At 40.6% G+C, this 22,835-nt stretch overlaps 1 protein-coding gene across 3 annotated transcripts in view; it reads right to left on the bottom strand.

Moving 5' to 3' along the window:
* The window catches only part of LOC133622361 (E3 ubiquitin-protein ligase Midline-1-like), a 121,794-nt gene that overhangs the window by 66,034 nt on the left and 32,925 nt on the right, over positions 1 to 22,835 (bottom strand). Inside the window, exon 1 of one of the 3 annotated variants that reach the window (XM_061985006.1) lies at positions 20,608 to 20,853. The exons of the other annotated variants lie outside the window; for them this stretch is intronic. The gene's annotated coding sequence lies outside the window, so the exon portion shown is untranslated. Of the gene's footprint in view, positions 1 to 20,607; positions 20,854 to 22,835 lie in introns of those variants that run through there. 3 annotated transcript variants of the gene reach the window in all.

The following is a 22,835-nucleotide window of genomic DNA, read 5'->3' as shown; positions in this document are numbered from 1 at the left end:
ACCTCTTTGTCCACAACTACGTGAGCAAATAGTCAAACAGTTTAAGAACAACGTTTCTTAAAGTGCAATTGCAAGAAATTTAGAGATTTCAACATCTACGGTCCATAATATCATCAAAAGGTTCAGAGAATCTGGAGAAATCACTCCACGTAAGCGGCATGGGTGGAAACCAACATTGAATGACCGTGACCTTCGATCCCTCAGACGGCACTGTATCAAAAACCGACATCAATCTCTAAAGGATATCACCACATGGGCTCAGGAACACTTCAGAAAACCACTGTCACTAAATACAGTTCATCGCTACATCTGTAAGTGCAAGTTAAAGCTCTACTATGCAAAGCGAAAGCCATTTATCAACAACATCCAGAAACGCCGCCGGCTTCTCTGGGCCCGAGATCATCTAAGATGGACTGATGCAATGCGGAAAAGTTTTCTGTGGTCTGACGAGTCCACATTTCAAATTGTTTTTGGAAATATTTGACATGGTGTCATCCGGACCAAAGGGGAAGCAAACCATCCAGACTGTTATTGACGCAAAGTTCAAAAGCCAGCATCTGTGATGGTATGGGGGTGCATTAGTGCCCAAGGCATGGGTAACTTACACATCTGTGAAGGCACCATTAATGCTGAAAGGTACATACAGGTTTTGGAACAACATACGCTGCCATCCAAGCTGCGTCTTTTTCATGGACGCCCCTGCTTATTTCAACAAGACAATGCCAAGCCACATTCAGCACGTGTTACAACAGCGTGGCTTCGTAAAAAAAGAGTGCGGGTGCTTTCCTGGCTCGCCTGCAGTCCAGACCTGTCTCCCATCGAAAATGTGTGCCGCATTATGAAGCGCAAAATACGACAGCGGAGACCCCGGACTGTTGAACGACTGAAGCTCTACATAAAACAAGGATGGAAAAGAATTCCACTTCCAAAGCTTCAACAATTAGTTTCCTCAGTTCCCAATTGTTTATTGAGTGTTGTTAAAAGATAAGGTGAAGGCCATGTAACACAGTGGTGAACATGCCCTTTCCCAACTACTTTGTCACGTGTTGCAGCCATGAAATTCTAAGTTAATTATTATTTGCAAAAAAAAATTAAGTTTATGAGTTTGAACATCAAATATCTTGTCTTTGTAGTGCATTCAATTGAATATGGGTTGAAAATGATTTGCAAATTATTGTATTCCGTTTATATTTACATCTAACACAATTTCCCAACTCATATGGAAACAGGGTTTGTAAATGTTTTTCTTTAGAATCAAAGTGGTAAAATCTCAGTAAAACAAAAGAGTAGGACGTTCTGTCTGTGGCAGAGCTGAGAAGTAGGTCATCCCCGCTGACCGAGTGCATATACTGTAATCAGCCCCCAGTGTGTGTGTGTGGGTGTCACTCGGGATGCAGCAAACATGCAAATATGGCAAACAGGCCCAGAGGGTGCCTATATGACCACAACGTAGAACTGCCAGCTCCTTGCAAAATAAATAGGGGACACTTTGTTGGTAGGGCCAGACTGTGTTTTATTTGTATTTGTTGCCTTTTTTATGGATTTGAAACTTTGAGAGATATTGCTTCTTTTTAAAGATAAAATGTCACAACCTTTAAACGCCACATTTGGAGTTGGAAAACCAGAAGCTAGAACAGGGGTGTCAAACGTAGGGCCCGAGGGCCGGATCAGGCCCGCGAACAGGTTTTATCCGGCCCGCGGGATGAGTTTGCCAAGTATAAAAATTCACCTGAAATTTTTGAATGAAAGAAACAGCTGTTCTAAATGTGTCCACTGGATTGTCGCAATAGCAATTATTTATATTTTTGTAGATGATGCTACATACAGTATGTACAAAATAAACCACATGTTAGTACATCAGTAATTTTGTAATTTGATTTTAATATAATATTTGTATCTTGGTTGAAAATTAACACCAATGAGTTGACTGATAAACAGTATCACATAATTTATTCAGAAAATATAAATAACGACAAATACATTTTTAACCGCAACATGTAAGTGTAAAAAAAACAAAAAACATTATGATTTGTACATTTTCAGAATGTGCCTGTTCTGTTTTTAAACAAAGAAAACAACCCGAAGTTGTCTTTATTTTTAAGTTATCGTGCAGTGATTTTACCAGTCCGGCCCACTTGGGAGTAGCTTTTTCTCCATGTGGCCCCCCATCTAAAATTAGTTTGAAACCCCAGCGCTAGAAGGATAACTCTAGCTCGCTTGCTGCCGCCAATCAAGCTGAGGCGTGGACCTTTTTAGACTATTGAGGGCCCGGGCAGTGGAGCAAGCACCGCAGGTGTGATGCAGGGCATCGCAAGGGCCTTATTGAAATTGTAATGTTTATTATTATTATTATTATTATTATTATTATTATTATTATTATTATTTTACCCGTTTAAACGCCTTTTTGAGGCCCGTAACATGCACGAAAACTCCCCAAAGTTTGCGAGCGCATCAGGTTCGGTGAAAAATTGTATTACTTGGAAATCCCGAAAATGAAATTTCAAAAGTGTCTCTCTAGCGCCACCTTTAAAATTTGAAAAAAAATAGCCCCTTCTACCAGTTTCACGTATCGACACGAAAATCGCCGGAGACGTCTTTGATGACGGGACGCACATAAAAGTCTCACAAACCCATTTCGGAAAAACCAACCGGAAGTCGGCCATCTTGGTTTCCGTCTGCCATTTTTGGCCAACAAAAAAATTACAGATACTACACATATAGTTGATGATATATGGCGAATGCTTTTTGCCTATGTTATTAGATGTGGGCGCGGCACGGCGCCAAACATGGCTGCGATGGTATTTTTGCCAATTTTCGGCGAAAATAAGGGGTCGTACTTTAACTGACTTTGACCTATTGCGTCGCCAGGATCACAACACAGACGGAAATAAGGGAATGCTGCGCCCTAATTTTTCAAACAACGTCTCAGAATGTTCACACTGCTACCCACTTCCACGCCCTCTGAGAAAGCCAGCCCGGTGTGTCTGACACCTGGCAATATGAGACGACCGCTGGAGAGAGTCAACCCAGCCAAGTCAGCAGGCCCTGACTTAGTCAATCCCTGGCTTCTGAAGACTTGTGCTGCTCATCTGACTGAGATCTTGCACTTCATTTTCAACCTGAGTCTGAAGTTAGAAAGGATACCAGAGCTATGGAAAACATCCTGCATAGTGCCGGTGCCCAAGGAACACCTTATACTTGGGTTGCGTGTTGTCAATTCAGCTGGCATTGGCAACACGCAACCCAGGTACAGTAACAAGTCACCTTTGGGTTTTACGTGAATCGATGCCCGATGGGACCGGCAGGATACAGTCGGTGCCAAAAAAGCAGTGGCGGGCCATGCATTTCACAGCTAGACCTTCACTAATGTCATACTTGCCAACCTTGAGACCTCCGATTTCGGGAGGTGGGGGGTGGGGGCGTGGTCAGGGGTGGGGCGGTGGGCGTGGTTGGGGGCGTGGTTAAGATATATATATATATATATATATAAGAAATACTTGACTTTCAGTGAATTCTAGCTATATATATATATATATATATATATATATATATATATATATATATATATATATATATTTATTACATATACATATATATATATATATACAAAAGAAATACTTGAATTTCAGTGTTCATTTATTTACACATATACACACACATAACACTCATCTACTCATTGTTGAGTTAAGGGTTGAATTGTCCATCCTTGTTCTATTCTCTGTCACTATTTCAGAACACACACATTATACAAATATACATTATAAAATCAATAAGAAAACGGGAGCTCTAATTTGGGAGTCTGAATTAGGATCAGAAGTTCCTATATAAACATTGCGCACTCACGTTGCCTTTTTGTATTGATTACTGCAGCTGTGCACTGGATTCATTCACAAATACAAACTACAACTCACAAACACTTTAGAGTTAGGCTCCACCATCAGAATGTGTACTTAAACTTATAAAGATCACATGGATATTATTCAGTGAGTTGATTCACCAAAACTAACCTGTTATACAGGAGGAAAAAGCACACAGGACGTTTCAGTTGTTCACAGACTGGTCGCGCTCATCAGAATGACAAGGCACTTCCGGTCTGCAGGTGATAGCATTCAATTGGGAAGAAACACCCTACTTCCCCCTACTGACCAATGTGAATACTGATAAATGTGGAATGACAGCACCAAAAATGAATTCAAACCACAAAATAAAATAAATAAATCAACACAAAAATGTGACACATTATGGGTGGGTCACATATGCATGTACAGTAGATGGCAGTATTGTCCTGTTTGATAGTGTCACAACATTGCTGTTTACGGCAGACGAACTGCTTTACGGTAGACGAAAACTTGACTGCTGTTGTTGTGTGCTTTTACCGCGCTGGGAGGACGTTAATGAAACTGCCTAACAATAAACCCACATAAGAAACCAAGAACTCGCCCTCGATCATTAGCTGTTTATATTGTGGGAAAGCGGACGTGTGAACAGGCTGTCAACACGTCACTCAGGTCCGCATGGAGCTGGAGGGGGCGTGGCCTCCAGCTCCGCCTGAATTTCGGGAAATTTTCGGGAGAAAATTTGTCCCGGGAGGTGTTCGGGAGAGGCGCTGAATTTCGGGAGTCTCCCGGAAAATCCGGGAGGGTTGGCAAGTATGCTAATGTCCTACTTAGTCCGACTTTAATGAATATCTGTCATAATGCCATCATTTAGGTCACCACATGACCACAGCTGAAAAAATACTATACTATACTAGCGCACTACTATCCATTAAAACACCTCAATACTGTATAAAATTGGCTATTATGCGGCGCATTTAAAAATCAATAAACCCACATCAACAATTAAAACATATTTCCACGTGGTACTGTCAAAATCTAAATATTTGTAAGAATATATAAACGTAAAAAATTAAGAAATAACCATTTTGAACTCACAATTTGCAGAACCCATCGAAAGCTGTAAGCCAGGAGTACCGTTGATTCCATTGGAAGTGGTGGACAAACCATTTCACCTGTCAAGACAGTTTAGCTAGCTTGGGGGTCGGCCGACCGCGTCTCACAAGGTCTAGCTTTTCTTGAAATGTCCATCTTGAAAATGGCCTTGCAAGTATATATCTGCAACATAATCAACGTTTTGCGCTCCTTCGGTCATCGTGAGTTGAAAAATTGAGTTGATATCTGATTCCTCTGCTAGCCAAGTGCGCTGTCGATTGGCATAGCACTTCCTGCTTTCACAACTCCATACTTGCCAACCCTCCCGGATTTTCCGGGAGACTCACGAAATTCAGCGCTTCTCCCGAAAACCTCCCGGGACAAATTTTGTCCCGAAAATCTCCCGAAATTCAGGCGGACCTGCCCAATCACGTTATAACTGTAGAATGATGGAGGGCGAGTTCTTGGTTTCTTATGTGGGTTTATTGTTAGGCAGTTTCATTAACGTCCTCCCAGCGCGGTAACAACACACAACAACAGCAGTCACGTTTCCGTCTACCGTAAAGCAGTTTGTCTGCCGTAAACAGCAATGTTGTGACACTCTTAAACAGGACAATACTGCCATCTACTGTACATGCATATGTGACAATAACATCTACAGCTTTTAGAGAGTGCAGTGCACAACTGCGCACACAACAAGGAGACGAAGCAGAATGCATCATCAGAGAGGGTGTTCAGCATGGTTAGAAAAATAGTGACAGAGAATAGAACAAATATGGACAATTCAACCCTTAACTCAACAATGAGTAGATGAGTGTTATGTGTGTGTATATGTGTAAATAAATGAACACTGAAATTCAAGCATTTCTCTTATACACACACATATATATATATATATATATATATATATATATATAATAAAATAAATAAATATATATATATATATATATATATATATATATATATATATAGCTAGAATTCACTAAAAGTCAAGTATATCTTACATATATATATATATATATATATATATATATATATGAAATACTTGACTTGGTGAATTCTAGCTGTAAATATACTCCTCCCCTCTTAACCACGCCCCCAACCACGCCCCCCCCACGAGTATAAGTCGCACCGGAGTATAAGTCGCACCTGCCAAAAATGCATAATAAAGAAGGAAAAAAACATATATAAGTCGCACTGGAGCCCGGCCAAATTATGAAAAAAACGACGACTTATAGTCCGAAAAATACGGTATATATTTGGGGAAAGTCAACTAAAAATAAAATTAACTTTTATCAATTTATGATCATGATTTATGTTAGGCCAGCAGAGAAGGCCTTCCTGGCCCTGACGGCCACCACTGCAGAAAAAAGTAAAGGATTATTGAAAATTACAACACCGTCCCCATTATTGACAATAACTTGTTGTTATGCACTGATGTCAATCAGCTATTATCCAACCTTTCCAGCACAATTTGGTGCTATTCCAAACTCGTGTTGTCCCAATACCAATATTTTGGTACCGGTACCAAAATTATTTAGATACTTTTCGGTACATTTTGGTACTTTTTTAAACAAATGGGACCACAAAAAATTGCATTGGCTTTATTTTAACCAAAAAATTTAGGGTACATTAAACATATGTTTCTTATTGCAAGTTTGTCCTTAAAAAAAAAGTGAACATACAAGACAATGTCTTTTATTAGTAAGTAAACAAACAAAGGCTCCTAATTTAGTCAACATAATTAAGGACAAGTGGTAAAAATTCAATTAATAATGCTCTTGTTAATTTACTGTTAATATCTGCTTACTTTCTTTTTCAACATGTTCTACCTACACTTCTGTTAAAATGTAATAATCACTTATTATTGTGTTGTTTGATACTTTACATTAGTTTTGGATGAGACCACAAATGTGGGTATCAATCCGATACCAAGTAGTTACAGGATCATACATTGGTCATGTTCATGTGTCCAGGGACATATTTCCTGAATTTATAAACATAATATGATTTTTTTTTTTAAACGAAAGAAGATGTTGTGATGCCAAAAAATATCGATGTATTCATAGTAGTATCGACTACTCGTACTTGGTATCATTACAGTGGATGTCAGGTTTGGATCCACCAATGGCGTTTGTTTACATTTTGACACCGGTGAGCTACAGTGTGAAGTGAAGCATGTTTAGCTATTTCTCGTCCTGCAGGGATGATACTTGTAAGAAACGTACTTTATTTGTCGCCATGGAGGCGAGGATTAGTGATTTAGAAGTAGCTAAAACACTGCCGGCTGGGGCTGGACGTTAGCTGCTGACTAGCTAGCCATGTCTTAAAGAACCTCTTCCGGTGGGCGTTTCTGTGTCATAACTTCACCTTTATTGTTGTTTTTAAACCAAAATGCGTCCATTCCCCCTTTTCTGTCTACACACACTGCTTGTAAGTACTCTGTGATTGTGTGCTGCCGAACATGCTCGTTTGCTCGTAAACCAGCAATGACATGACGTGACGACGACGGGGGGGTTGGGTGGTGGTGGACCGCAGTGACGTGCAGTCACTAGAGGCAGGTGAGGCGGGGCCTCACTTGCCATCATGGAAAGAAAAAAAATGTAAAAAAAAAAAAAAAAAAATTAAATTGTTATATGTATCCAGTGATTATACTATAAAGTTATTTTCCATTTACTTCACCAGTTTTAGATTATTTTTATTCAAAATCGCTGAATTTTCACATTTGCCGTTCAAATACTGAGAAGAGACGGTGCGGTGAACAGCAGCCAGTTGAGGCACGTCACTCAGTGCCGCAACATGGATTGCGCAATGACTCGGCTAACTGCTGGCCTGCTGTGCAGTGAGACTGTATTGCTATATGAATTATATTATACATTTCCATAGTTAAGTTAGCTGAGGTATATAATGTACAGTGTATTTTGTCAACAACTGTATGTGTGTAAAGTATTTCTTGTGCTGAGCGATCATAAAGCGGCTGCAAAAGACGCACTGGCTGAGGCTCGCCTCCTGCACCCCCGCCGTAGAATTGTTATGTCAACTAAAGCCCAAACTTAAACTTTCCACGTGCAAGATTGAATCTATTTTAAAAAATTATTTCATAAGAAGCCAAAAAGTGCAAAAACAATAATGTTGGTGTTGGAGGAGTTGTGAATGACTGCAGGGACACAACATTAGATACACCTGCAGACTGCAGGTGTACCTAATTCACAACTCCTCCAACACGAACATTATTGTTTTTGCACTTTTTGGCTTCTTATTAAATAACTTTTGTAACCTATTTTCATGGGCTTTCCTCTTTGTGATGTTAAGTTCCTGTTATGCGCTGTTATACAGTATATGCCTTGAGCTCTTATTTTGAAGGCGCTAAGAGCGGAAGTGATGTCACGTTGCGGAGGTTTTTGAAAGAAGGTAAATAAAGTGGTCCTCGTGTAAACTGGAGCCTCCGTGTTTGTTATTTTGTAGGCGACATTTATAAACCCTTGGTTACACTTTTTTAAATAGATTCAATCTTGCACGTGGAAAGTTTAAGTGAGGGCTTTAGTTGTGGACTTCATTTATAAGTAAAGGTAAGACCATAATAACGTTTTTTTTATTAAATGTGCTTTTTTGTGTGCTACAGTTTGTATGTGTAAAGTTAAAGTTAAGTTAAAGTACCAATGATTGTCACACACACACTAGGTGTAATGAAATTTGTCCTCTGCATTTGACCCATCCCCTGGTTCACCCCATGGGAGGTGAGGGGAGCAGTGGGCAGCAGCGGCGCTGCGCCTGGGAATACTTTTTGGTGATTTAACCCCCAATTCCAACCCTTGATGCTGAGTGCCAAGCAGGGAAGAATGCTGGTATGAGCTTTTAAACATAACCCGTTAACTGCTGCCAATCAAATGGTGAATAAGATACTCTTTAGGGTTCATATGTGTGTAAATCTGACTGTGATGAAGTCAGTGCCTCACCAGCCATCAACCTCACCGCACGTCACTGGTGGACCGATACTTTTCAGAGGTGGTATAGTACCAAATATGATTCATTAGTATCGCCGTATTATACTAATACTGGTATACCGTACAACGCTATACCAAACTATGATTGCTGTCGCGATTACATCCTATTTTGGAACTTTAACGAAAGTCCCGTGCACAAAAACAGGACGCAGAGAACGATTGTATTTGTAACGAGCTCAACTCCACACAAGCATCTCAGACAATCTGCCACAAAAGCAACGGACAGTTCCCAATGAACTGGCTGTGTTGCAGGCACATTTCCCCCATAAAGTCTGACGTTGTTATTGTTGCCTTCCGCCCACTTCCACGTGCAGCAAAGTCGGAAGCATGTGATAAATCTTGCAGTGCAGACAGGCCGCCTAATGTGGGCCACAGTGCCAGAGTGCATCTAAGTGATGTCTAATACGGATCTTAACCTCCTTCCTCTTCTCCTCCTTTCTCCGCTTCCTCTGTGCAAGGCTGGGTCTGATTATTCAACAAGTGAGCGTCGCACAGCACACAAACACGTACACACGTTGCCTTTGTGTGATTCCAGACACCATGTTGAGCCATAATCCGCTTCCACCCACGCTGGACTGGAACCAATCATAGCCGTCCATATTCTACGGTCTGTCACAGGATTTGCCATTACCGGTTTAGAATGTGATGATGTTATGTGTGTGTGTGTGTGTGTGTGTGTGTGTGTGTGTGTGTGTGTGTGTGTGTGTGTGTGTGTGTGTGTGTGTGTGTGTGTCTGTGTGTGTGTGTGTGTGCGTGTATTATGACTGTGACCCAGATTGGGTGTGACAATGTTTGTAAAATTAGACGTGACGTGGAGAGAGGAAAGAGTGCAAGGGAGCCAAAACAAATCCGACGTCGACGATGTCGATGACAGGCAGGAGAAGATGCTGATGCTGACTTCACCACGTGATGACGACAAGATTTGATTGCCAGTAACGTACACATCTTCAAAACTAAGAAGAGGCAACACAAAAATTGTGTCAAAGATACTTTGCAAAATTGACACTGTCAGAGAAGTGTTTTATTTGGTGATAAAATAAGATACCGTATTTTCTGGACTATAAGGTGCACTTAAAAAAAATTTTTTTCTCAAAACTCGACAGTGCGCCTTATGTTCGGAATAATTCTGGTTTTGCTCACCGACCTCGAACCGATTTTATTTGGTACATAGTGTAATGATATGTGTGGCCAGTAGATGGCAGTCAAACATAGGAGATACACTGGTAAGAAGTATGATGGTATTATCACTCAAGTAAACAACATTTGATACGTTCCATTGAAAATATAGAACATTACACACGGCGCTCAAAAATCTGTCAAAATGTTTAAGTACGACTTTGGTAAGATACGAAGCCGCACCGCTTGGTGGATTGTACTGTGCTACAACATACGAGTATTATTTTTCATATCTGTGTAATCATGTTTTGTTTTAGTCATGTTTTGTTTTGTTTAGTTATTGGACTCTTCAGTTTCTGGTTGTTCACTCCCTTGTTTTGTTTCCATAGCAACCCATTAGTTTTCACCTGTCACGTCACGCACCTGTTTCACGTTTTGAGTCACGCACCTGTTTTCGTTAATCATGTCTGTGTTATTTAAGCTTTTCTTTTTCTGTTGGTCAGCCTGGAGACATCGCATTGATGCTCTGCACACTCTTTATCCTCTCAAGCCATGTTCACAGTCCCATGCCAAAGTAAGTGTTTTGTTTCGTGTTCTTAGTTAATTGCCTTTGTGCTATAGTCTTTTTGGTTTCATAGTTTGTTCTCCGCCATTGTGCGCGCCTTTAGTTTGTTCCTTTTGTTATTGTAAAAATACAATTTTCAACTTTCCGTTGCCTTCCGGAAAAACAAACACCAAGAACCAAGTCGTGACAATATTATGGTGTGTGTATAAGGTAGGACATTATCTGGCGTTTTGTTTTGCAATATTATGCAAAAGCAACTTTTCTTACCTTCTGGTACTTGCTGATCTGTATTTGGGATCTGCATAAATCCAGAAAAATTTTGCGCGTCCGCCGTGGTAACGACGTACGTTTGTAGTTGATAGGCTTCTTCTTATTGTCTATCTTCTTGTTATGGTACATTCATCTTCTCCGCTGTTGCCATTTCTAATATAAAGTAGTGTAAAGTTCTTACTTATATCTGCCAGTAAACTTGCCATGAAAGCGCTAAAACGTACTTGTGTAGTGAGTTTACATTATTCACCCAAGGAACTTTAGTTATTAGAGTTCCGGTCGGACGTTTTTTCATGGGACACATTTACGGCCTTGTTGTTGTTTTCGGATGAGGAGATGCTGCTCCGTTATTGATTGAAGTAAAGTCTGAATGTCATTAAAACAGTTAGCTCCATCTTTTAACATTTCTTCCACCCCCGTCCTTGCACGCTACACTGCTACAACAAAGATGACGGGGAGAAGACGCTGCCGAAGGTGAGCCACGTAAATAAGACCGCCCACAAAACGGCGCATCCCGAAGCGACTTGAAGATGATCTGTAAAACAAAATCCATGCAACATTTTGACCAAAGAACCACCATTACATGTTATGTACAAACCCCGTTTCCATATGAGTTGGGAAATTGTGTTAGATATAAATATAAACGGAGTACAATGATTTGCAAATCCTTTTCAACCCATATTCAGTTGAATGCACTACAAAGACAAGATATTTGATGTTCAAAGTCATAAACTTTTTTTTTTTTTGCAAATAATAATTAACTTAGAATGTCATGGCTGCAACACGTGCCAAAGTAGTTGGGAAAGGGCATGTTCACCACTGTGTTACATGGCCTTTCCTTTTAACAACACTCAGTAAACGTTTGGGAACTAAGGAGACACATTTTTTAAGCTTCTCAGGTGGAATTCTTTCCCATTCTTGCTTGATGTACAGCTTAAGTTGTTCAACAGTCCGGGGGTCTCCGTTGTGGTATTTTAGGCTTCATAATGCGCCACACATTTTCAATGGGAGACAGGTCTGGACTACAGGCAGGCCAGTCTAGTACCCGCACTCTTTTACTATGAAGTCACGTTGATGTAACACGTGGCTTGGCATTGTCTTGCTGAAATAAGCAGGGGCGTCCATGGTAACGTTGCTTGGATGGCAACATATGTTGCTCCAAAACCTGTATGTACCTTTCAGCATTAATGGCGCCTTTACAGATGTGTAAGTTACCCATGTCTTGGGCACTAATGCACCCCCATACCATCACAGATGCTGGCTTTACAACTTTGCGCCTATAACAATCCGGATGGTTCTTTTCCTCTTTGGTCCGGAGGACACGACGCCCACAGTTTCCAAAAAAAAATTGAAATGTGGACTCGTCAGACCACAGAACACTTTTCCAATTTGTATCAGTCCATCTTAGATGAGCTCAGGCCCAGCGAAGCCGACGGCGTTTCTGGGTGTTGTTGATAAACGGTTTTCGCCTTGCATAGGAGAGTTTTAACTTGCACTTACAGATGTAGCGACCAACTGTAGTTACTGACAGTGGGTTTCTGAAGTGTTCCTGAGCCCATGTGGTGATATCCTTTACACACTGATGTCGCTTGTTGTTGCAGTACAGCCTGAGGGATCGAAGGTCACGGGCTTAGCTGCTTACGTGCAGTGATTTCTCCAGATTCTCTGAACCCTTTGATGATATTACGGACCGTAGATGGTGAAATCCCTAAATTCCTTGCAATAGCTGGTTGAGAAAGGTTTTTCTTAAACTGTTCAACAATTTGCTCATGCATTTGTTGACAAAGTGGTGACCTTCGCCCCATCCTTGTTTGTGAATGACTGAGCATTTCATGGAATCTACTTTTATACCCAATCATGGCACTCACCTGTTCCCAATTTGCCTGTTCACCTATGGGATTTCCAAATAAGTTTTTGATGAGCATTCCTCAACTTTATCAGTATTTATTGCCACCTTTCCCAACTTCTTTGTCACGTGTTGCTGGCATCAAATTCTAAAGTTAATGATTATTTGCAAAAAAAAAAATGTGTATCAGATTGAACATCAAATATATTGTCTTTGTAGCATATTCAACAGAATATGGGTTGAAAATTATTTGCAAATCATTGTATTTCGTTTATATTTACATCTAACACAATTTCCCAACGTATATGGAAACGGGGTTTGTACCACAACGGAGACCACCGGACTGTGGAACAACTTAAGCTGTACATCAAGCAAGAATGGGAAAGAATTCCACCTGAGAAGCTTAAAAAATGTGTCTCCTCAGTTCCCAAACGTTTACTGAGTGTTGTTAAAAGGAAAGGCCATGTAACACAGTGGTGAACATGCCCTTTCCCAACTACTTTGGCATGTGTTGCAGCCATGACATTCTAAGTTAATTATTATTTGCAAAAAAATATGGCTTGAAAAGGATTTGCAAATCATTGTATTCCGTTTGTATTTACATCTAACACAATTTCCCAACTCATATGGAAACAGGGTTTGTGTATATATATATATATATATATATATATATATATATATATATATATATATATATATATATATAGTATATAGTTACTTTGCATGCAGTCTGCTTTCGGCCCCCGGCCAAATTTTTTAAGCCCAATTTTATGTAGAAGTGTGTCCCTTTGGGCTCCTTACAGTTTGATTATGACTCAAGGTCTACGATTTCATTATAGTCAATTACTTATGCATCTTCAATTATCATATCGTATATTATTATTAGCATAATTATCAACATGTTTCTAAAGGCATCACTGCTGCGTGTGAAGAAGACGTCCACAAGATCAGAGGCAAATTTGCAATGAGACAAAAGTAAAAACCAGGCTAAGAAAATGTCGGCCGAAGCAGTTTTTGGTCTTTTCATCTCCGGCACCGAAAAAGACGACTTCAGCGGTTTCAGAGCGCGAGAGGAGGATAGGGATGGAGACGGTGCTGAATGACTTTTCCAGTGTGCCGTGGTCTTTTGTTACATTTGTGAATGAACACAAGCGCCTGTGTAAATATTTGTCCAAGTGGGTGCGGCTTATATATAGGCCTTGTAGTCTGAAAATTATTAATGTGTTGTAATATTTAATTATTGATAATATGAATATAAGGCTCTCCCTTTGGCACACAGCATAAATACACAGTACGAAGGTGTTTACATATAAAAGTCTAGAAACTGCTAAGCGACTACTGTACGTGGCCAACAGGCATTCTTGTTGTTTTATTGCCCAGACACTTGGCCCCCGGTTACCGTTCTACTACCCCTTCATATCTATGGCACACAGTGTTGTCATACCGTGCGGGTATTATTCTCGCTCCTGGTTTATTCATCTACTTCAGTGGTTCTTAACCTTGTTGGAGGAACCGAACCCCACCAGTTTCATATGCGCATTCACCGAACCCTTCTTTAGTGAAAAATAAAAATTAAAAATATTTCAAATTCAAGAAAAAGTAATATGTTTTTTTACTGGTGCACAAAATGAACCGTGCATGAACATCACCATGTTTAAAGAACAAAACCAACACAGTGCATGAACTCACAACAAATTACACACCTTACACACATTACCATGAATTGATTAACGTGGACCCCGACTTAAACAAGTTGAAAAACTTATTCGGGTGTTACCATTTAGTGGTCAATTGTACGGAATATGTACTGTACTGTGTCCTATGCAATCTACAAGTACAAGTTTAAATCGATCAATCAAACAACCAGATGGAAAATTAGAGGGAACATTGTTTGGGGGTATCCATAATATGTCAATAGGGAGAAGTTTTTATTTACACGATAAGTCGGATATGTCTTTACCTCTGTGGCGGAGGCTCCGCCAAACCCCTGAGGCCGACTCACCGAACCCCTGGGGTTCGATCAAACCCAGGTTAAGAACCACTGATCTACTTGCTAATTTCCTCTTCTTTGCTTATTCGCTTTTTCTCCGGTCTTTGTTTTGCTGCGTGTGTTTTTGCATTAGTTCTACATTTTAAAAACCATCTACAGTCGTGGTCAAAAGATTACATACACTTGTAAAGAACATAATGTTATTGCTGTCTTGAGTTTCCAATCATTTCTACAACTCTTAGTTTTTTGTGATAGAGTGATTGGAGCACATACTTGTTGGTCACAAAAAACATTCATGAAGTTTGGTTCTTTTATGAATTTATTATGGGTCTACTGAAAATGTGAGCAAATCTGCTGGGTCAAAAGTATACATACAGCAATGTTAAAGGCCTACTGAAACCCACTACTACCGACCACGCAGTCTGAGTTTATATATCAATGATGAAATCTTAACATTGCAACACATGCCAATACGGCCGGGTTAGCTTACTAAAGTGCAATTTTAAATTTTGCGCGAAATATCCTGCTGAAAACGTCTCGGTATGATGACGTCAGCGCGTGACGTCACGGATTGTGGAGGACATTTTGGGACAGCATGGTGGCCAGCTATTAAGTCGTCAGTTTTCATTGCAAAATTCCACAGTATTCTGGACATCTGTGTTGGTGAATCTTTTGCAATTTGTTCAATGAACAATGGAGACAGCAAAGAAGAAAGCTGTAGGTGGGAAGCGGTGTAGTGCGGCCGGCTGCAGCAACACAAACACAGCCGGTGTTTCATTGTTTACATTCCCGAAAGATGACAGTCAAGCTTTACCATTGGCCTGTGGGGAACTGGGACAACAGAGACTCTTACCAGGAGGACTTTGAGTTGGATACGCAGACACGGTACCGTGAGTATGCATGCAGCTGCGGCTTCCAAACATTTGATCGCTTGTGCATACGTGCGTGCCGCTATGTGCATGTCACGTACGTAACTTTGGGGACTTTGGGGAAATATATGTGCTGTATGAACTTTGGGGAGGTGAACGGTACTTTGGGCTGTGGGATTGAGTGTGTTGTGCAGGTGTTTGAGTTGTATTGGTGGGTTATATGGACGGGAGGGGGGAGGTGTTTGTTATGCGGGATTAATTTGTGGCATATTAAATATAAGCCTGGTTGTGTTGTGGCTAATAGAGTATATATATGTCTTGTGTTTATTTACTGTTTTAGTCATTCCCAGCTGAATATCAGGTCCCACCCGCCTCTCACAGCATCTTCCCTATCTGAATCGCTCCCACTGCCCTCTAGTCCTTCACTCTCACTTTCCTCATCCACAAATCTTTCATCCTCGCTCAAATTAATGGCGAAATAGTCGCTTTCTCGGTCCGAATCGCTCTCGCTGCTGGTGGCCATGATTGTAAACAATGTGCAGATGTGAGGAGCTCCACAACCTGTGACGTCATGCTATTAGTCTGCTACTTCCGGTACAGGCAAGGCTTTTTTATCAGCGACCAAAAGTTGCGAACTTTATAATCGATGTTCTCTACTAAACCCTTTCAGCAAAAATATGGCAATATCGCGAAATGATCAAGTATGAGACATAGAATGGACCTGCTATCCCCGTTTAAATAAGAAAATCGCATTTCAGTAGGCCTTTAATATTTGGTTACATGTCCCCTGGAAAGTTTCACTGCAATAAGGCGCTTTTGGTAGCCATCCACAAGCTTCTGGTTGAATTTTTGACCACTCCTCTTGACAAAATTGGTGCAGTTCAGCTAAAGGAGTTGGTTTTCTGACATGGACTTGTTTCTTCAGCATTGTTACCAATGGGGTTTAAGTCAGGATTTTGGGAAGGCCATTCTAAAACCTTAATTCTAGCCTGATTTAGCCATTCTTTTACCACTTTTGACGTGTGTTTGGGGTCATTGTCCTGTTGGAACACCCAACTGCGCTCAAGACCCAACCTCCGGGCTGATGATTTTAGGTTGTCCTGAAGAATTTGGAGTTAATCCTCCTTTTTCATTGTCCCATTTACTCTCTGTTAAGCACCAGTTCCATTGGCAGCAAAACAGGCCCAGAGCATAAAACTACCACCACCCTGCTTGACGGTAGGCATGGTGTTCCTGGGATTAAAGGCCTCACCTTTTCTCCTCCAAACATATTGCTGGGTATTGTGGCCAAACAGCTCAATTTTTGTTTCATCTGACATCACATGGACAAAGATAAGACCTTGTGGACGAAAGTTCTGTGTCAAGAGGAGTGGTCAAAACATCAACCAGAAGCTTGCTAGAAGCTTGTCGATGGCTACCAAAAGTGCCTTATTGCAGTGAAACTTGCCAAGGGACATGTAACCAAATATTAACACTGCTGTATGTATACTTTTGACCCAGCAGATTTGGTCACATTTTCAGTAGACCCATAATAAATTCATAAAAGAACCAAACTTCATGAATGTTTTTTGTGACCAACAAGTATGTGCTCCAATCACTCTATCACAAAAAAATGAGAGTTTGTACAAATTATTGGAAACTCAAGACAGCCATGACATTATGTTCTTTACAAGTGTATGTAAACTTTTGACCACGACTGTATATTCATCTAACGCCATTAAATAATCGATATTTGGACCTTTGTCCGTCTTTTTCAGAATCGCCCACGTCTTATCTAAGAATGGTTTCACTCTCCCCCAGGAGAAACAACACCAGACTGTAAAGGTCAACAATCTTTTTGAGCATAGCATGTTCTTAAAAATCAACAGTCAAGATAAAAAAAACCGTGAGAAAGCGCTTATGCAGGAAAAGGACATGACAATACCACCTTGCTATATTTATCTCGGACATTTTACACTCCAGCTTCAGGGTCTCTCTGACAGCTGTGATGCTTTTCCCCACGCCTGGTTTGTTTGACAATGGCACTAAAACATGTCATGCATGGGAAACAGGAAACAGCGACAACAAAACTGCCGCAATCAGGGCCAGCATGCCACTAAACACTCTATGCGGTTGCTTGGGGCCACAACCACTAGGGGGGCCACAAAACCAATTTTGTAGTCAAAGTTCATTTATATGTTTGGTAGAATCACACTACGAACGTGTAAAAATGTGGAGGTGGAAAACTGTCAAATGTTTTAATTTCTTCACTTCACTGTTCACTCGACACATACGTCATAAAGTCATCAAAGCTCACATTTATGCATTGACACACAGCGCCAAGGTAAAGGTAAAAATACGACAAATCTATTTGTGGCAGCATCGGAAAAATGTATGTTAAAGTTTCAATTTTGCATCTAATTGCACACAACTGTAGTGCGTTCAAGAACCCTTCATTAAAGTTCAAAACAGAGGTGTCACTATCGGTTATAAAGACAGGGGAAGCTTAAAGAGGAATTGCATTTTTTATGGAATTTTGCCTATCATTCACAATGGATGGATTTTTTTTGTTTTATTGCAATGTAAATATTAAATAAGCGTAAATAAAAGTCCGCTTACAGCGCAGCCAAAGGAAGCCCCACTATTCCTCCCCAAAAATCCGATAAATAGCCATTCAAAAACCGCCAACAATACTCCATTTACATTTCATGACTTGAATGTTAACCAAGTATTAGTGATATTGTTATTATAAGCGCTAACAAAGGTGAACTATTTATAGCGGCGACGTAATCACTTCCTGTGTGACGATGTTTACATCATCTTGTGGTCTGCTGCTGCTTCCTCGCTTCCCTGCTCCCTGTAAGTTTATTGTAGATCATAAATTATGCATCTCACCCGGAGAGTAGATGGCTGAGGGTATAATCTGACAAGTTGGGACACTTTGACAGCCATTTAGGATCTAGAACTGGCGAGAACGACACAAAAAGCGCTTGGTCCCCCCCACCCAGTTTCTTCGCGAGGATCATGAGACATTTTCCATTTAAATGGGAATATATGAACATCCTAGCAGTCGGCATCCTAATCTCAGCAGACCTTGTACAGTAAGTGATGTTTTATCATGTTTGTTGGCTCTCATAAAGTCTGCAGTGAGTAATGATCAGTGATGAAGAAAAAAAAAATTAAACGTTGTGATTTGTTTTTGAAATTAATGTGGCACGTATGCTTAAAATGATCACAATATGTAAATATTAAATATTATTATAAATGTGCTGGTTACTACATTACATATATACTTACATCATGTAAATAAAACCTTAATGGATTTAGATGTTTTTTTTAAGGGCTCTATTGGCAGAATTGAACGGCTACCATAGGCTCCATTGTAATCGGACTTTTGATCAAATGTATTTAATATTTAGAATGCATTAAAAAAAAACATCCAGCCGCCGTCATGTTTTTCATAATGATTGTGAACGATAGGCAAAATTCTAAAAAAAAAAAAAAAAGTGCAGTTCCCATTTAACTTTCAGTAGATGCACCAATAATACTTTTTAATAATGATGTATTGTTGTGATTATTAATATGTACTGATGATGATCTACATTAATCAGCTAATCTCCTTTTTAAACTATAAAGTACGGGAAAACTTGATATTATTATGATTAGTTTATTATTATATTTTTGGGAATATTTTAGGAGCATTTAGCACCCCGAGAAAGGCAAATTGATGCCACTTAATATTGATAACTGAGACATGTTGATATTGTGAGATTTCTGATCATGGAGTGCGCCATCTATTGTGATTCTGGGTTATTGCATGTGCATCGAGCTCCCGAGCCCATGATCGATGAATGGGAGTGTGTACATGTAAGAGGGAACTAGTTTACAGTCCCATAAAAAAAGTTTTTAAAAAGCTAGTTCCAACCAAACCAAGTCAGTAATTAGTTGTTTTAGTGCATGTAAACATACGAAGTGTGTGTATGTGGGGCATAGATGTTAGCCTTTCTGCAGTCTAAAAATTATAATTAAATGATATTAAAGACCAAAATAAGGACCATAAACAAAATATTGTTTAGGGCCACAAAAAGCCTAGCGCTGTATCGATCACGATACATTTCCCGTTATGGCCCGCATTTGAACAGTTTATTTCCTTGCTGTCCTATGACCTGACCTGTTCAGTCCGGGGGGTGGGGCAGTGGGTGGTGTCATGGCCCAGCTGTCTCACACATGCCTCAGTACACACGGAAAACACATGCAAACATGAACATGTTTGCAATGCATCGCTCTGCTTGTGAAATAAAAGCTTTCCAATCCACACACAGACTTCCCTTTTAATCACCCCTGAAGGAATGTCTCCTATCATTAAGTGGTTTTAGCCTTCAAGCGCGGAACCCCCCCCCCCCAAAAAAAAAACCCACAATTGCTCAGTAAAAGTGGGTCACACAAAAACAAGAGTCTCACACGCACACCAAATCCTCCCAAAAACGAGGCATCTATTTCAACGGTAGCTGCTCTTGTGAGATAAACCTCGTCCTAGTTCAGGACACAGATTGCCCCGCAGCTTTCATTGGTTGCGTCCCAAGTAGCACAGCTCTTTAATTATCATTCCACCACTGCTGGCATTTACCATTCTCACTGCGTCCAGAAACCTCAAAGTATAAATGAAAAAACATTGCAACGCTTTCATAAATTCTTTGTCGTTCGTAGAATTTCTTCAACATACCAAGACTTTTTGTATGCTTCCAGTTTTTTGGGAACAATTTAGGGTTGCCCTTTTCTTCTTCCAGGGTACTTGATTGGGGGAAGAACTAGGGAGATCAGACCTTGGCCCCCATTAACTGGAACCGATACAACATCAGTAACCTATGGCCTCTCCAAAAAAAATCTTGTAGAAAGTCTTCTCAGAGTAAAAGCTGTTGCAGCTGCAAAAGTGGGTAACCAAAGTGGTTGCAATACTTTAGGATTTTCCTAGAGACTTACAGGCAACTTCTGTGGAAGCAAACAACAACAAAGTCTCCCCCCTCTCCTTCCTCTTACCTTCCACATGGTTAAAATCCCATCATCCACAAACAACAGAACAGAGAGGAAGCGATAGATAAGCTTGAAGGTGCGCTATCTTTGACTCTCTTTCCTGTGGCGCTGGTAGGAGGAGGCCAAAAGCAGTCGCCGCCAGTAGCCAAACTGAGACTTAGCGAGGATGTGGCCACGGCTCCACAGCTGTGTCATCACCTCTCATGACATGCTTCCTCCCTTGCCTGCGTGAGCTTGAGCATCCTGACCCTACACACACACCCACACAGAGAGGGCGAGAGAGAGAGAGAGAGCAAGCCGGCACAAAGTAGTGCACCGCCTCCGTCCCTCCCCATCCTCTGCCTCCCACCCTGCTTCCCTATTCAAATCTGCCAGTGGGCCGCCCTGCCTCTAACTAGGCCAATAGCTTGACCAGTCAGGGCGGAGTCCGGGATGTGTCAGAAGGAAAGCATGCCGTGGCACGATGCGATGTGCATACCTTTGACTCCGCGTCCGAGTAGTCCGACGCCAACTTCAACACATCCCTCAATACTGACTTCACCCTGTATGACGGAGCGTTTCCATCAGCCCTGTTTGAAGAAGTGCGGTTGTGTTTGCTGTGGGCCTCTAGAAAAGGGAAGTCTAATGGAAGGAAGCTTAGATTAATCTCTGAGATAAAAGTCAACCGTGTCTTCGCCCACACAGACGCCACTATAACTGCCAACTCCAGTCCTAAACGTAGGGGCTTTGTTGACAGCAAAAAAGCAGCATTTTACCAAACGTAGGAGCTATCCTAAAACTTGTGCGACTGAGGGTCTGATTAATTCCAGACAAGAAGACCACAAGAACGCAGACCAGATTCCTTTGAGATTGTGTGATTTTTAGAAACCCTGTAAGTGTTAATTCCAGTGTTCTCTCCGTGGTTTTGCACCCTTAATCTCTGCGTGTGTGCTCGGCGTGCATGTTTATGCATAACGCTATGACGCGTTAGTCTTTTGGACCAGACCCAACCTGGGTCTGGCTGAAGGAACAACTTGTTGAGGACAGTCAGGGGAGAATAGACCTCTGCCAAGGCTGCGGTAACCTAATTTTACACAGGACACAATTGTACACACGTCCGTTTTTGAACCACTTATCCTGTTCATTGTCAAGGAAGACTGGAGTCCATCCCCAGATGCAGAAGGATCATCAACTATGTGAACCATTACACACCAAATGCTACCATATGGAAAATGCCCTGTGGTATTGAAAATACAGGTGAAACTCAAAAAATGTTGAATAACATGCAGCGGTTTGTTCATTGCAGCAAGGTGAAACTAATATGACATAGGCACCAAGACATTAAAACAACGTTGAGAACTTATTGAAATAGGTGCTGACGTTGAGCAACTCAAACCAAACGTTGGAGCAACATGCTTTTTGACTACGTTTAATCAATGTTGGGTTCTGACGTTGATTTGACCATTGAATATTGGTCATTTTCCAACCAATATTCTACAACACATATACGACATTGAAACAACATGCTTTTTGACAACGTTTAATCAATGTTGGGTTCTGACGTTGATTTGACCATTGAATTTTGGTCATTTTCCAACCAATATTCTACAACACAAATACGACGTTGAAATAACACACTTTTTGACAACGTTTATCACCAGCAGCACACCTGTCCCAAACCTGACTCAATAGTTAAATGTTTTATTATTATAATAAAATGATAGCAGTCATTTCCATGAGATTATTTTCCAATATAAATGTTTTAGCCCACTAACAATGACAATGACAAACATTGTTTTTCATGAGCTGTGTACTAGTATTGTTTGTCCGGGTTGAGGTCCTGCTTTGGAAATAATGTGTACCCCTTTCATATATCGCATTCAGTTCCCATTAAAACATTCACATGTTGCACAATGAGATGTAAGCGTGGGATCGTGTGTACATTCCTGTAACTTTCTGTTTGTAAAATATATATTTTTATTAGTATTTATTTATTATAATAACAGCATTTCAGGATTAATATTTATGAATTAAGATTCTTAATAAATGACACTAGAATAAGCACACATTTGATTGGTAAATCATAGTGTAACGACCTGGAATTACACATTATGTGTGGTGTTGGAGTTGTCCGACTTTTTGTGTTGGCGTAAGTGAGAAAGAGCTAGCGGCTGCTGTTGATATGACAGATGACAAAGTTATTTTTGGTCTGGTTTGTACGGCCGAAAATGATCAGTTTTGCTGGATATAAATTG

Source organism: Nerophis lumbriciformis, linkage group LG23 (genome assembly GCF_033978685.3).
Source record: "Nerophis lumbriciformis linkage group LG23, RoL_Nlum_v2.1, whole genome shotgun sequence".
Classification (NCBI taxonomy): Eukaryota; Metazoa; Chordata; class Actinopteri; order Syngnathiformes; family Syngnathidae; genus Nerophis; species Nerophis lumbriciformis.
This window is presented reverse-complemented; position numbering and strand designations above follow the sequence as displayed.